General features: G+C 39.6%; 1 protein-coding gene across 2 annotated transcripts in view; it reads left to right on the forward strand.

The window, feature by feature from the left end:
* Positions 1-4,763: 4,763 nt before the first annotated feature.
* The window catches only part of STK38L (serine/threonine kinase 38 like), a 79,617-nt gene continuing 70,926 nt past the window's right edge, over positions 4,764-13,454 (forward strand). Inside the window, exon 1 of one of the 2 annotated variants that reach the window (XM_017507066.2) lies at positions 4,764-4,946. The gene's annotated coding sequence lies outside the window, so the exon portion shown is untranslated. The remainder of the gene's footprint in view (positions 4,947-13,454) is intronic. The other variant, XM_017507069.2, reaches the window with a different exon arrangement.

Genomic DNA, 13,454 nt, shown 5'->3' on the forward strand with positions numbered 1-13,454 from the left:
ATTGGTGGAACCTCTGATGGTAGTTTGGTAACAGGCTTGGAAATGTAAAGTGTGCATTGACTTTGAGTCACTTCTAGTAGTTTGCCCTGAAGTTCACATTCTCTAGTGGGAGGAGATAACTGAAAAGGAAGTTCAACTGTTTTAACATAGTGGTAACTGTTGCAAGTAATGGTTTAGCATAAAAAAAAAAAAAACCACAAATAGCAAATGATCCTTGGAAACATATTTTTTTCAAGAGCGACCCTCTATATAATTGTGATGTTATGTCAAATGTGAACTGAAGAATGTCAATCCATATCAAGAAAGATTATACTAAAAAATCTCTAATGTGAGTCAGCCTTTTTTCAGTCTAGTCAAATCAGTTAAAAAAATAAAGGGGAGATCAATTAGAAGTCACTGTTTCCAGGTACATAAAGTAATTTTCAGAAGACAGTCTGGTAATAGCTCTGAATAGATTGTCATGTGCATGAATAAATGGCCCAGTGGAAGCCCCATGATTAAATGGCCCAGTGGAAGTCCCATGCAGCTTGTAGAATAGAGTCTTCATTTTCAAACGTACTCAACTGCTCTTAGTTGTCTGATCTGGGTTAGAGTCCTTTTGAAAGTCATGACTATGAGAAGAGGAGCCAGTAGTCAAGCACTCGAAGTCTCAAACTGGAAAGGCCTATTCAGTTTTTAAAACAATCTTATAAACTTTCCATTTTTTTCCATAGTAAAAAAAAAAAATTACTGGGTTTTCATCAGGGCAGACTTCCAGGAGAACTAAAAAGCACCTGTCTTCTCTCCTTTTTAAATCTCTTGGCATAACACTGCATATCACAATCTTTTATGCTGTTTAAAATCTCCATATCTGTAGTTGCATCTCCATTATCATTGTTACTGTTTGTGTCTTTTTGTTTTCCCTGGATTAATCTTGTCAAACTTTTTCCTATTTCCTTTACTTTTCCAAAGAATTAGTTTTTGGTTATTGTCAACTTCAGTCTTTCTTCTTTTCAAAAGAAAAATTAATTTCTAAATTTACTAATCGTTAATTTCTGTCTTTATCTTTAGAATTATATTTGAAATTATTAATCATAACAGAATTTACATCCATTTGAAAAAGAGGTATATATAGGAAAATATATTTGATTTACATTTCTTGGTACACATAACGGTCACGCAGGGCTTCTGCTCTAAGTTTTATATCCTTCTTCTTCCTTTGAATTTATTTTGTTTTCTCTTTCCAGTTTTCTGAGTTAAAAGCTTGGTTCATTTGTTTTCATTTTTGTCTTTTTCATGAAATGCATTTAAAACAATAAATTAGCCCTCTAAATACTGCTTTGGCCATATCCCACAGCTGCAAAATTGCATATATGGAAAAGTTGCTTTATTAACTTAGTGGAAGGGTTTTATCAATAGCTCTCCTTCTATTATTATTTACTACTGCCATTTGGCATTCATTCTTTACTCACTGTGTGGTAGGCCTAAGAGAGTAAAAGTAATACCAAAGAGTTCTTCTGGTCAAGGAGCTAACAATTTCACATAGTAAAAACAAAAATCAGACAAACTGAGTGCTGAAAAGGTTTTCATCATGATTTTTCTCATCCTTTCTGGCCTACAATTTTAGCCTGTCTATCTACATTTAGCATACCCTTGATTAAGAGGGAATAAGTGGCCGGGCGCAGTGGCTCACGCCTGTAATCCCAGCACTTTGGGAGGCCGAGGCGGGCAGATCACAAGGTGAAGAGATCGAGACCATTCTCGCCATGATGAAACCCCATCTCTACTAAAAATACAAAAATTGGCCAGGTGTGGTGGCATGCGCCTGTAGTCCCAGCTACTCGGGAGGCTGAGGCGGAAGAATCACTTGAACCCAGGAGGTGGAGGTTGCTGTGAGCCGAGATTGTGCCACTGCACTCCAGCCTGGCAACAGAGCAAGACTCTGTCTCAAAAAAAAAAAAAAAAAAGAGGGACTAAGTGGAGGAAGGGGATACAAATTCATATTAAGCTGTAGGTTAATAAAGTTAGCAGTGGCTATAGTGTATGCTTATTACCTGAACTTTGATTCTGTCTCAGATAGTTGGCGATAAGAATTTAGAAGTTCCTGCAAATGATCTATTACTTAGGCAAATGGTTGTTAACCTGGGTCTGTGAACTTTGATGAAAAAACTATATATATATGTACATATGTAGTTTTTAATATATATAATATATAGAGTACTATATATTTATATAATTTTTTTTAACTAAATCCAAACTGAAAATTAGCATTTCTTTCATCATGAATGTAGGCAGCAAACCACAGGAATGTTAGCAATACCTGTGACTTTTTCCTCAATAGGAATCACACATATTTTCTACCCCATTTAAGTTGTAGATATCTCAAAATATTGTTTATGTGTATCATTACTACAAAATTAGGTCTTATAGGTCTTGCTCTTATTATTTAATGCATTAATGAAGAGGCAAATACATAACTGTTTTAGTTATCTGTGGCTGTGTATCATAGTACCCCAAAAATTAGTGGCTTAAAACAACAAATATTTATTGTCTCACAGTTTCTGTGGGCCAGAAATATGGGCTTGGCTATTTGGGCCTTCTGGCTTAGTACCTGGTTTTACAAGGCTGCAGTCTAGGTGTCAGGTGGGGCTGCAGTCATCTCATGGCTCAACTGGGAGAGAATCTACTTCTAAGCTGACTCACATGATTACTGGCAGTATTCAGTTCATCACAGGTTGTTAGACGGGGGCCTGAATTCCTTGGTGGCTGTTGACTGGGTATATCTCAATTCCTTGCCATGTGGGCCTCCCGATAAGGCAGGTCACAACACAGCAGCTGACTTCCATGAAAGTGAGCAAGTGAGAGAGCAAGGAAAAGCAAGATGGAAGCCAGAATCTTTTTGTAACCTAATCACAGAAATGAAGGGAATTACAGAAGGCATGAATACTGGAAGGGGAGAATCATTGGCAGCCATCTTAGATGCTACCTACCACATAATTATATCACAAATTCACTTTTTAGTATTTGGTAACTGTATGTCAATATTATCAATTTCCTTTGTAACCCTAGGTAGTTTATGCATTCAAGAACACTGTTTTCAAAAGGGGTCCATAGACCATCAAAATTCTAAAAGGGTACATAGCGTTAATTTGTTTCAGTGAGGTACTTTCAACAACCTCCCAGGGAAATTTGTTTACAATGGTCTCAATTTAGGAACTAGAGGCCAAAGTCTTAGCTTATCCCATATTAACCTGGACTGCTTCTCTATACTAGTTCATATTACTATAGCATGGCACATTTGAAAACATAAATTTGCTGTGGAACAAATCATACACTGTTCTCAATCCTACCCATTTGAACAGTATGGGTATGCGTGCAGTGCAGGGAGAAGGGCACATAGGCCTCTGTCAAGCTTGTCTGATCACAAACCTCCTATGCTTGTATACAACAACTGTCATTTGAGTTTCAAAATGACCATATAAATGGAGCTAATCTCCCCCAAAATACACTAATTACCAAACTAGAGCTTTTCCCACTACTAAGCTATGTATGAAAAGGCACAGTGTAAGAGACAGAAATGATGTAATGCTTCTTTTTTAAGTCTTTCGCTTGTGTCACCTGCTCTTGGGAAACTTAAAGATGTCGAGTGGCCATGTGTGGTGGCTCATGTCTGTAATCCCAGTAGTTTGGAAGGCAGAGGCAGGCAGATCACCTGAGCTTGGGAGTACAAGACCGGCCTGACCAACATGGTGAAACCCCATCGCTATTAAAAATACCAAATTAGCCGGGCGTGATGGCGCATGCCTGTAATCCCAGCTACTCAGGAGGCTGAGGCAGGAGAAGGAGAATCGCTTGAAACCGCAAGGCAGATGTTGCGGTGAACCGAGATCGGGCCACTGCACTCCAGTCCGGGCAACAAGAGCGAAACTCCATCTTAAAAAAAAAAAAAAGGGGTGGCATTTGTAAGTGATAATTTTTGCAAGCACTGTACCAGCTTCATATAGTCTCAGCTAAAAGCTAAGGGTATTTTATAAAACCTCCAATATTCATATTGAGGATAAATTTGTCAACAGTAATTGGAAGTAATTCTCTTATTTGGCTTTTCCGAAGGCAAGTGCCAGTTTTGTCCCCAGAAGCAAACTGCATCCACCTTCCCAAAGTTGTCCCTTTTGAGTTATCCTAGAGGGGGGTGCTCTTCTGCACAATTCTCGGATCCTAATGATAAAGCAGTCCAGTACTGTCAGTTATTTTAGATTTTCCAAGAAAACCCAAAGAGGTTTTTAATGTATTTTTCGTGGCATTTCCAAATGCTAGTTCCTCTCGAGTCTCTGGAGGCTCCTCACTGTGAAACAGAAGCGTCAAGGAATCCGAGTGGCTTCCAGTCCCCACAGCTACCGACTGAGCAACTTGGTCAGCTGATCCATCTTTGTTGACCACTGTTTCCCAGTCTGAAAAACGTGTGAATTCTCTGTTTACATTTCTAACATTCTTTGCATTGCACGGTTTGAAAAATTCGGATGACATTTACAATATGACTAATGTCACAACACACTAGGACACTTCAATAGAGGCCTGAACCAGTTTTGAGTTAAAATGGCAGTGAGGTGAGGCTGGTGAGGGGGTAAGTGGTGACAGCCCAGTCAACTCTCTCAGAATCAGTCGAGACTTCACCAGGCAGAGGTGGGTGGGACGGGGGGAGGGGCGGGAAACGGCTTTGACGACAGAAGGCTACTTCCGGCTGTGGTGCGTATGACGTCAGGGCGAGTCAGACCGGACGAGCAATCGAGAAGCCTCGGAGGGAGGGCTCGCGAGAGTTCAGGGAGGCCGCCCCGAGATTCCGGTGAGGCCGCAGGTCCCACCTCCCGGGGGCGGGGCAAGGGCGGAGCGGGGAGAAGGGAGCTGACGGGCGCCCGGCCGGCTGCGGTCCGTGTGGAGGCTGAGCCGGCCGCGGGTGCGACCAGAGGCAGGTGAGTTCGCGGATACGGCGCTCGGCTAGGGTCCCGGGCTCGCCGGGCCAGCCCCAGCTCTGTGAGCAGGAGCCGGAGGAGGTCTTAGGTGTCTTTGGGTGTCCAGGGAAAGCCGGGCTAATTCCGGGACTGGAAATGTCTTCGGGGAAGCTGCGGCGACGGCCTTGGCCCTCTTATTCCCTGGGGTGATACTTGCCCCGTGTGTCCGGAGAGGGAGCCTCGCGCCCGTAGAGGAATCTTTGTCCTTCCCTGCTCCTTTCTCCTTCACTCCCTGGCCCCCGAGCACCCAGCTCCGGGTACCCGCCTGGGCTTCATAAACAATAACAAACCTCGCGGATCCTCTCCGAGTAGCCCCAGCGCTCCCGTCCCGTGCCCTCCAGCCCAAGTCACCCACAGTCAGGATCCGAGGCATGGCTCTTCAATTGTGGGGGCTGTTTGTGTACTGTTCCTAAAAACTGATGCGTCAGATTGCCAAACATTTCTCAAGACAGACTCAGGAAAGCCTCCCAGCTCCCAGAAGCCACGGAGTGCTCAAAACCGGTCTCAGAATCTATCCTTTACCATTGCACCCGTAGCCCCTTCCTTTCGGAATCATTTTCTCCCACTCCTTTTTCCACCTTTAGTATCGAGGTCAAACAAGTGGTTATTGGTGTGGGAATAGGAAAGATTATAGCCGATTGTGTAGGGCACCTTTCACCTTTAAAAAGTTGCCAGGTTAACAGCAATAGAACAAACTTTATTTTCAAAACCAGTGGCCTCCCGGTTTACTGGTGGTGCTTTTGTTTTGTGGAATAGCTTTTCGGATTCTAAGTTTGGAGGGATGATATAAAAAGAAATGAGAGGTGGGGGGAGGGCTAGTGGCTCTGGAAGTAGTACATCCAAAAGTAGGATGCTGTTGTTTCTCACTTGATAAAATGCAGAACCAACGTTCTTGCCTATTTCATGTAACTTGTGATAAGTTTTGAGAGAAGCCACTTAACTCGGAAATGGCTTGAGTATTAGCTTATTTTACCGCTCAAATCTGAAGAAACAGCTTTAAGTGATTTAAGTTCTGCCTCTTGATTGTAAGATGGGGATAGATGAATGAGACTGTCTTTTTTGGCGCTGGGGCTTACATTTCACAGGTCTCTCTATTATAAGGCAGGGTCTATTGTATTAAGCCCGTTTTTGCTTACTCAGTACAGATTTTTGAAAGTTCTTTGTCTCAGTCATATATGTATATCAGGTACTGTAAACATCTTTGAATTTGACTGGCCTTTGTCTCTGTGCCTCAGGATATGTAAAACAATTAAGTTTACTAATGCTCTCTCCTCAGTGACTGAGAGGTATTGTATGTGAATTAGCCACCCTTGTGACAATTTGAGGAGAGAGAAGTTAGTCTAAAATATGATGTTAAATTATGATATTACATAATTTTATTGCATAAGTTCATCAGACTACTTCCATCTGAAAAGTCCTGATCTCAAAAGAGGCACAATGAATTAAAAAATGTTTTGGCTTGACCTTACTTAGCTTTGTTTTCTCCTTGTTAAGATGGTTGATAATGTTTCCCATTTGGTTGGGATGTGTTTAGAATGAGAAGCAAAGTTGGGTGCAGTTTTTGTACTCTTTTGAAAGGCCCTGCCATTGGGAATGAAAAAATTAGACTTAGAAAACCCACATTTAATAGAAGCAGTTCTTCTCTAGCCATTTGCTCTTGAGTTTGTTTTAAAATAAGTCAAAGAATAGAGACTAAGATGATTTGTGGCAACAGATAGATGTTCTTACCAGTTTTTACGCTAAAAATTTGATTTCTAAAGATAGGACACTGTAAGAACAAAGGAAAAATTGGACTTTCTAAAAAATGGTAACAAAGCAATGGACTCAGTTCAGCTGTTTGCTTTCAGAAAAGTTGTGTTCTCTTAAAGTAAGGAGAGCATCATTGTGTTAGTGTAGTTGGTTAATACACTTTCAAAAGTGCCTCCGCAGAGATCCAGGATGAGTTCGAGGCTTTTTTGTGTGCGAGGCACTTTTTTTTAATAGGGAAAGAGGGTACAAATCAAAGCCAGAAAGATTTGCATCTCAATGTATTGTTAAAATGAGTTTATTTTACGTAAATAGTGTAGAGTGAATCAAGCAAGCATATTGTCATCTAGCATCCTTAGGATTACATTACAGTCAGCAGATGGGCAAGTTATGATTAGGTTAGACGTGACATATGCAGAAATTATGCTACTGCATTTTTATATTACAAACATCATGGTTTTTTTGAATGAGATAATGAAAGCAAGCTTTTAAGACATAAGAACTTTTTTTTTAAAATTTGAAATATATCTTTGGTTAGTAGTTTAAAAACATGAAGCTTATCCTCCTCCTCTTCCCCCCAAATTTTTAAGTCTTAAGAAAGTATTAGCAAGGTATGACCAGTACTTAAGTGTACTGGTTGCATAAGTACTTTACCTTCTCTCTCCAGCTAAAGGTTTGCTGATTGACAGGGTATTGTTCAGACTCTTTAGAGGGAGAGAAATGAAAGACAGGCCAGAACAGTGTTTACTGCTCTGTACACTTGGACAACTGTGGTTGCCGTCTTCAAGGAGATGCAATCCAATGGGAGAGAAATGTACCCACCCAAATAACTACTATAGAAAATGTGTTTCATGAAGAAGCCGAAGAGGGAGGGATTAAATGCTACTAGACTAAGGAAGACTGAATAGGAAAAGGCATTTATGTGGATGATTTAAGTGATCTAGTCATATAATAATAATGATAAGTAAATACTTTTTATAATGCTGCTTCCTGCTAAACCCTTTATATGTACTACTTACTTGCCTGGCTTTAATCCTCACAACAGCTGTATGGAGTAAGTATTTTTATTATTCCTATTTGGCAGATGAAGTAACTGTGTTACTAAGGTTCGATAGCTAATGAGTGGTAGGACCAGGATTCTGATCCAGGCATTCTGGCTTGTACCCATACGGCTGTGCTTAACCACAATCCATATTTTCTCTCCCATTCATGATGGCCTTCCTTAGGTCTGTAGTTTCAAAAACTTGACTTGGGAAATACATTCTTCTGACATATAAATTTTGGGGTCAGTTTTCTAGAGTTCCAAAATAGTGAACACCCAAGCAAATGAGTTATTTTTGACATGTTATTTTAGTCAATTTTTGAAGTCATTCTTGGTGCAAATTAAATATAACTATGGAGTGGGACTTATTAATAATTTTGACTTACTACCCATAAGTACTCATAAGGGCTTAGAAGTAAAAAGTTATTCCATATTAATTCTTTTGCTTTATGGAATGTTTGAATCATTGTATGTTTTGTCCTGTAATTTATATTCTTTTAAGACAGAGCCTCACGATGTTCCCAGGCTGGACTCGAACTCCTGGGGTTAAATGACATTCTTGCCTCCTAAGTATCTGGAACTATAGGGCCACTGTGCTTGGCTTTGTTCTGAATTTTTTTTCTTTTTTTTTTTTTTTGAAACAGAATCTTTCTCTGTCTGCACACTAGAGTGCAGTAGTGTGATCATAGCTCACTGCAACTCTGCCTCCCGGGCTCAAGTGATCCTCCTATCTCAGCCTCCTGAGTAGCTGGGACTACAGATGTGCATAAGCACGCCCAGCTGATTTTTAAATTTTTTGTAGACAGGATTTCACTATGTTGCCCAGGCTGGTCTCAAATTTCTTGGCTCAAGCGATCCTCCTGCCTTGGCCTCCCAAATGCTGGGATTACAGGTGTGAGTCAGTGTGCCCATCCCTGTTCTGTAATATTTTAAACCACTTGGCACTGGATAGTTTTTGGGTTGAATTATGAAATTGAAACTTAATGATTAAATGTTGGTCTGAGCCCTTTTAGTTTATTTTCATGAATAGCTATGCTTACAATGGCAGAAACAGGGTGAATAGAGTGTTGTACATGTATAAAATGAGAGAAGTTCCATCAGTGATACTTTATGTTGGGGCAACTTTGACAGTTCTTTGGGATTGCAAAATAAAAGGTGCCATAGAAACATACAGTGTCTTGTATAGGCCTACTCAGTACTGTAAATGTCCACCTGATTTTATTTATAAAGTTTCAACAATAGTCCACATTGTTACTGTTTAAGAATTGGAATCACAAATTCAATTGGATTTAAAGGTTAGAAAAAAAAATATGTAAGCAAGGAATACAGTGATTGAGCGGTGGGAGAGAGGTATTGCCTACCTTTTCCTAACTGTCCAGCAAAATCCAGACTCTTCAGCTTCTTTGTCAGTGCCCCCAGTTGACTGTACTCGTAGTTTAAGTACAGCTCTAGAGTCATAGTCCCTATGAACTAATATAAGTATTGTCAACTTGACTGAGTAGGGTAGGTTCTAGAAAACACCTTTACTAGGACAGTTGATGGTTGATGAGCTTAAAACCTAATGGGAAAAATTGCAGAACTAAAGACAGGATTTAAAGCACATGTATTTATATTATTGAAATAAGACAAAGATGGAAAAACAAATTTTAAAAGTTGTTTTTTAAACATACCTTAAATTAGTAGTAATGGTATATCATTTCTGTTTACCATGCCCTGATTGGCAGATATTTAGCCCATCATTTCATTGAGATACTAGGTGTCAACTTTGCTTTGTTATAAAAAGTTTACAAGTTCTTCTAAGTACAGGTGGTTTTGGAAGGTTGTCTTAGTAAAAAGGTGTGTTAGTTGGTCTATCAGAATGAAACTGGTCATACTGTTACCTCCTTGCTGATAGAAATTTTAGGGGAATCTTTTCCCACCAGGAATAGTTTTGTCTCCATTGAAAATCCACTGAGGCAGGTAGCCTGCCTCTTAGATGAGCTCTGCACAGATCTTAGGGAAGACATTAACAGTTATAGGTCTTGTGGTGACCTGATCATTCACATTCATATTGTATAAATTCACATAGGCCTGGAGCCTTGGCAGTTGTGTGTGGTTTATGATGATAATACTTCTATTATGCTTAGCATTTATTTATTTATTTTTGAGACAGAGTTTCGCTGTTGTTGCCAAGGCTGGAGTATGATGTATGATTTCAGCTCACTGCAACCTCCGCCTCACAGGTTCAAGCGATTCTCCTGCTTCTGCCTCCCAAGTAGCTGGGATTACAGGCATGTGCCACCATGCCTAGCAAATTTTTGTATTTTTAGTGGAGACAGGGTTTACACCATGTTGATCAGGCTGGTCTCGAACTCCTGACCTCAGGTTATCCATTCTCCTTGGCCTCCCAAAGTGCTGGGATTATAGGCATGAGCCATGTGCCTGGCCTATGCTTAGCTTTTAAATTCTTAACAAGCTCCTTGCTTTCCCCTGAATTAACACCACATCAGTTGGTAACCCATATTGTTGATTCTCTGGCCACTTATACAGAAGGCTTCCTGTTTTGCTTGCCTTTTGCTGATTCTCATTGATTCCACAGGTATAGAATTTCTGCATATTATAATAGGTAAGTTTCTGATCCTATGTGCACAGATAGCATCCATTGTTTTCTTACATCTGTGAGTTATTTACTGTTTCTACAGCTGATTCAGGAGATATTATTCCTCTTTTTTCTGATTCCTGGGACACGTTTACTGCTTTTGCAATTCCTGAATAGGGCGGATAATGTTTAACACCTTAAATCAACCACAAATACAAGACAGTTACCCAGAATAAAGAACAAGATAGGCCAGGCATGGTGGCTCACACCTGTAATCCCAGCACTTTGGGAGGCCGAGGCGGGCAGATAACAAGGTCAGGAGAACCAGACCATCCTCGCCAACATGGTGAAAGCCCATTTCTACTTAAAATACAAAAAAAAATTAGCTGGGCTTGGTAGCACATGCCTGTAGTCCCACCTACACCAGAGACTGAGGCAGGAGAATTGCTTGAACCCAGGAGGTAGAGACTGCAGTGAGCTTAGATTGCACCACTGCACTACAGCCTGGGTGACAGTGCAAGACTCTGTCTCAAAAAAAAAAAAAAAAGAACAAGATGGCAGAAACTTAACATAAGTGTGCATGATAGCTGATAGCATCTATTTTTGGCATTCAGGATTGCTGTGCCTTTGCCGTGGAGTCTAGCTTTCATTCTGTTTATGAAAGTTTAGAAAATTGAGTTTGGGACAGAGAACCTTCTGTACACATTAATAAGCACTTTTCGGGGGCCTAGTTCTCCCATTGCTATTCTGCTTTTATGAATACGGTTATTGCTATTCTGCTTTTGTGATTTGGTGGTTTTGACGACATTGCTCTTGATTCCTCACCAATTGTAGAGACACAGTAATTTGTACATTTAATATGAAGAATACTTTGTGCAATTTATATTTCTCAAACTTTGTCTCCCAGTGGTAATATATAGATTTAGCTCTCTGAATATCATCTTTCCCTCTTTTATGTTTTGATTACTTTTTCTTTCTGAATGTCACCCATTAGGGTACAGTTCTAATAATTTTATCAATACCAGTAACCACTTATCACTTACTATGCACCAGGCATAGTGCTAAATACTTTATATATATTATCTAATTTAATCCTCATAGCAATCTTATGAGTTATTATCTCTACCTACAAATGAGGAAACTGGAGCTTAGAAAGGTGAAGTGACTTGCGCAGGGTCACACAGGTGCATAGTAAGTGGTAGAGTTAGAAATGGATTCTTAAGATCCAGGTTCGCTTTCTCTTATAAAAGTTCATCTTTTCTCTTTAATTTACCTTCCTCTTCTAGTCCCACCCCAAGTCTTCTTTCTTCTCTTTTCTCCCCTTCTTTTTTTTGGTAATTTCCCCTTTAGGAGTTATTTACAGTTTTGCATGCCAAACATAAATTCTCTTGGGAAACATATGCAGAAATAATTCAATTATATTCTGATTTCTTATAGAGAGGGTTTACTCTTAGCATTTATTTTAAGAATAACAGGAGCTCTTATATTATGTTTATAGTTTTATGAAACATTTTTACACATTTCCTTACGTAATCCTCATAGCAATCATGTGGTATAGGCAGTGAGGATATGACTATTAAACCTATTTTCAGGTAAAGAGAGGAACTCAGATTAAGTGACTTGTCTGAGATCTCAAAACAACAGACAGAGCCTGAATTTAAACTTGGTCTTTTGACTCTAATATAAACACTTAAAACACACTGGTCTTCCTTGTAGATTAAAAGCTACTACAGGCAAAGTGTTTACTAAGGGCTCTACAAAATTAGTTGATGAGACAAGGTTTTTGCCCTCAACAATTATAATCCTGAAACAAAGGATGTAATCAAATGTTCTGACTTCATTAAGCCAATTAGGAGTGGGTAAATATTATAGCAGGCATTTTCTAAAGTTTTAAGCCTTGAGCTTTGTTTTGTGAGAATTGAGAAGCTAGAATTTTAGTTCTGCATTTTAAATCATGAAATGTTAAAGTCCTTAATTTTTAAGTTACTGTCTGTCTCACTGTGCACTCAACTGATTACATTCTAACTAAAACAATTATGATAAAGGAATAGGGTGAAGGGAGAACAGACAAACAGTGAAATTAAGGAATTGGGAATCCTAAAAGGGCTTGATGAGCTATCTTTTTTTTTTATTGCATTTTAGGTTTTGGGGTACATGTGAAGAACATGCAGGATTGTTGCATAGGTGCACACGTGGCAGTGTGATTTGCTGCCTTCCTCCCCTTCACCTGTATCTGGCATTTCTCCCCCTGCTCTCTCTCCCCAACTCCCCACCCCCCTTGATGAGCTATCTTACAGTAGCACTTTTGTAGAAAATTGAATATGATCCTTAAAGGAATGGATAAGCTGCAAATACTCTTCACTTCTGGAAAGTGATACTATTTGAGAGATCAGACAGCTTATTTAATGATCCATTTTTGATCTACTGTCTTGTACTAGTGCCTTGTTTTATTAAATTTAATTTTTACTAGCAGTGTTCATTCTTAGCTAAGCATCTACCCACCGACCTGCTCCCATTGTGGAAACACCACACCAGTTTGCCCCTTATGACTTTTCTGTATTTGGCAGCAGAGGCTGGTTGCTCAGTTTATGGTACTACTAGGGAGTTGCCCTTTGTTGTGTTTTTTACAAGAGCAATCCATTTCATTTGGACATTTTCAGATCTGGTTGAGGATGTTCTCCATATGTCAGCTCTTATCTAGCCAAAGAGAATAGACTTCTTCTATTTTTGTGGCTAGAGTGGAAAATTTTAGTACTGAATTGCATGTATATGACCCACTGATATTCTTAATACTGGCAAATCCTAAAGGAATCACAGACTCCTAATGTTTTAGTGAAGTTAGTTGTCATAATTCATTATTTATCGGCTGTTTGCAGGGCACTGTGTTAGGTACCATAGCAAAACAGAGACAAATGGAGGTTTGGCCTTCAATTTAGAAAAGCTCAATACAGTAAGAGATATATTGTATAGGTACAAATAACTGTAATTCAAACAGAAAGTGCTAACAGAGTAACAGGGTACTGTGGGAGCAGAGGAAAGAGAGGTTTCTTCTGGATGGAGAGATTAGAAAAGCTTCCTATATGAAGTGAAATATGAATTGACC

Source organism: Cebus imitator, unplaced genomic scaffold (assembly GCF_001604975.1).
Source record: "Cebus imitator isolate Cc_AM_T3 unplaced genomic scaffold, Cebus_imitator-1.0 Scaffold367, whole genome shotgun sequence".
Lineage (NCBI taxonomy): Eukaryota > Metazoa > Chordata > Mammalia > Primates > Cebidae > Cebus > Cebus imitator.